The sequence below is a fragment of the Saimiri boliviensis genome, chromosome 3, assembly GCF_048565385.1.
Source record: "Saimiri boliviensis isolate mSaiBol1 chromosome 3, mSaiBol1.pri, whole genome shotgun sequence".
NCBI lineage: Eukaryota > Metazoa > Chordata > Mammalia > Primates > Cebidae > Saimiri > Saimiri boliviensis.
Window position 1 is genome coordinate 107,287,165 of NC_133451.1, and position 3,452 is coordinate 107,290,616.

Genomic DNA, 3,452 nt, shown 5'->3' on the forward strand with positions numbered 1-3,452 from the left:
ATCTGAGTTGCTAAAAAACATACTAAAGATTGGAATTGTCCACTCCCTTTCCACAGAAAATAGCATCAGGAAGTGCATGTGCTAGGTGACTTCATCAGGCCATGTCTCCCCAGGCTGCCCTGGGTAGGAGGAAATGGCTACTAAACCTTTTTATCCCAAAGTTGAATTTGATTATTGTCAAATTCTCTTTCAACTCTATCATTGTGTTATTTAAAAGTCAGTCCTGTTATAACCTATGTGCCTCACAATGGACATGTTAAAATCTCATTAATACCCTAAATAATGTAGTATATTAAGGAGAGAAGCATGGCAAAATACTGTAGCTGGAATTTAATTTTTTAGTATAGAATTTAAAATGCTAAATATTTTTAAACAGGCCCTGAAATTTTTGTCATAGAACTACTCAATGTAATATTGTCGCCAAAAATGTAATAATTCAAAAAGCAATTTTAAAAGCTCCATAAGTGCTCATTTTTTAATTTTTTTCTCACCTTGTCTGGAATTGAACAGCCAGAGATTCAATTATAGCTGTCAGAAACTCATACCTCGTCGTATTATGGTAACAATACATTATCTTGGAAAACCAAGGCCAAATATTAGCTATACCTTATAGGCAACATATTGATTTTTCAAAACGTTTTATATAGATCAAAACACCTCAAAATTATGTTAGTCTTTCAGAAATATGATAAAATATTGTGACATTTAATTTTAGAATACATTAAAAAGTTTTACTAGCTTACAAGGATTGCATATATATGTTTTCACTATGCAATCAAAATGATAAGCAGGTATGCCAAAAACAGGCTGGGAAAAAAAATTCTCTTTTTTCCTGGGTTCTCTACTGATTTGCATTTGCTTCTTGTTAATTCATTTTATCATCTTCAGGAAAGTGATAGCTGCCACCGAAGTGTTCAGAAAAATTTTGGTGATAAATGTAAAATGAATGATAAGTATAAACTCAACCTAAAAGAAAACTATATTTATACCATATAATATTATATGAAGGATTAAGTAAAGTAGAAAGAAGGAATAAAAATAAGTGAGAAAATAAGAAACTATTGACAAATAGAATGATGAATAGATCCTAGCTTTGCATTAAATGCAAGGATGTATAGACACATATTATGCATTACACACTGATGCTTATGTTTTGTTATTTAACCATATCAGTGACCTATATTTTTCCTAATTGTCACTTTTTAAAAATTAAGTTTACAAAATTTTAAATCATGTATATGGATTTTCCTTTGTGGTTTGTTTTATCTATCTATACTTATAATTTCCTTTCTCATCTAACTGTGAGAGAAATATTCAGTTTATTTTCTTACAGTTTGGGTTTCATTTTTTATATTCAAGTCATTATTGATCTTTTCTTTCTTTCTTTTATTTTTATTTATTTATTTATTTATTTATTTATTTATTTATTTGAGAAGGAGTTTTGCTCTTGTTGCTTAGGCTGGAGTGCAATGGCATATTTTGGCTCACCACAATGTCCACCTCTTGGATTCAAGCAGTTTTTCTGCCTCAGCCTCCTGAGTATCTAGGAATACAGGCGTGTGCCACCATGCCAGTCTAATTTCTATTTTTAGTAGAGACAGCGTTTCTTCATGTTGGCCAGGCTGTTCTCGAACTCCTGACCTCAGGTGATCTGCCTGCCTCGGCCTTCCAAAGTGCTGAGATTACAGGCTGAGCCACTGCGCCCGGCCCATTAATCCATCTTAATAAAAACAATAATCAGAACAAATTTAGGGTCAGTTAAAGATAGAAGGATCTAGCAGTGATCATGTAGGGCCAAGAAAGAACAGATCCTCTGAAAAATGGAAGAAACAGTTTTCCATGCTCCAAAGAGGCAAAGAAGAGTGTATGAGACTTATGAGTCTCCACTGCCAAGCCCTCTTGGTCAGGACCATGGTTCTCAGAAAGAGTTCAAGATATTCTGTGCTGAAATGATGAATAACAATGTGATTGTGAGGAATGCAGAGGGCATTGAACAGCTTTGTGGGAAAGGTTTTTTTTTTTTTTTGGAAAAGGTGTTCTTTCAAGAAGCCATCCAAACTTCACAATTTCAGATCCTAAACTGATTGCCAAATGGAAAGGTACGAAGACAAACATGCCTATCATCACTCAAAGAACTATCAGCTTAGGGTTAGGTGGGTGGCAGAGGTAATGCGTGCATAGGTGCAGGGTGAGATTACAGTGTGCAGAATCCTCAAGGATGACATGAAACCGCTTGAGCATCCCCCTGTGAAAAGGAATGAAGAGGATCAAGTGCATGATGAGCTTGACTCTGGAATGGTTTCCAACACAGAGGGCACAGCGGTGGGAGAGACACCTGCTGTGATGAACGGGGACTCTGGAAAGTCAGGTGTTATGGGTGATCCCAGTGAGTCATCAGACCACCTGCAGGAGGCCTCTGGGTGCCACCCACCAACAGAGGGCTTTGAGAAATGTGTGAGAGAGGACGCTTCACCTCTGACGCAAGTACGTTGCTGAAGACACATTGCTCTTGTCCTCCCATGTGTTCTTCACCATGAGGACAGCAGCCGGCATGTTGGTCTCCTGCATGCTGGGGATATGGGTCCTGACCACAAGTACATGCTTTTGGAGGAAGCCAAGTGTGCTGTGAGCAAGAGGGAGGATGCCCCAAATGAGGAACTGGTGCAAAGAAACAGACTTATCTGCAGAAGAAAGCCACATAAGATATTTGAATATTTGCGACTCAGCCAAGAAGAGGACTTCTTCCCAGTCTATGCTCTGGGATGTTTAAGTATTTACTATGAGAAAAAGCTTTTAACGATAGTGAAGCTCTGGAAAAGCTTTCACTGTAGTTCAGCCCGTGTTCAGGACCACCTACGTGGCTAGCATTATCTTCGAATCAAGGGTGGGATGCCCAAAGTTGGTCTCAGGTACAGTACAGATTCACTGCTGTATTGAAAAGGCCCTCCATTTTACCATGCAAGTGAGTCTGTCATTACTGAGCTAGCTGATGACCATGTTGAAGGCTCTCTCCGCAAGTCTTTCAGTTGGAAGTTCCTAGTTGCCTTCAGCAGAGTTTCTGTGAATGTCTCTAAGGAACTTAGGCTGTGCTGTTTGAATAAATCCTTTACTATGACTGACAAGGAAATGGAGTCACCAGAATGCATGAAAAGAATTAAAGTTCAGGAGGTGATTCTGAGTCGGTGGGTTTCTTCAGGAGAGAGGAATGACCAAGATGAACTTTAACAATTCAACCTCAAATTTCTAATTTCACCAACTATTTATTGAGAGCTAGTTAAAAAGTTATTTTTACTGTACTTGCTCATTCACGTAAGAGTTTTAAAGGACATGTTACTCCCAGAACCAAAAAATAATGTGTTTGGTGTTGATGTGTTGTTTTGTTTTGTTTTTGAGACAGAGTTTCACTGTTGTTGCCCAGACTGGAGTGCAATGACGCCACCTCCACTCACTGC

At 38.1% G+C, this 3,452-nt stretch overlaps 1 pseudogene; it reads left to right on the forward strand.

Annotated features, from left to right (window-relative positions):
• Positions 1 to 1,820: 1,820 nt before the first annotated feature.
• LOC101039615 (tRNA-splicing endonuclease subunit Sen2-like) lies at positions 1,821 to 3,225 on the forward strand (annotated as a pseudogene).
• The last annotated feature ends 227 nt before the right edge of the window (positions 3,226 to 3,452 follow it).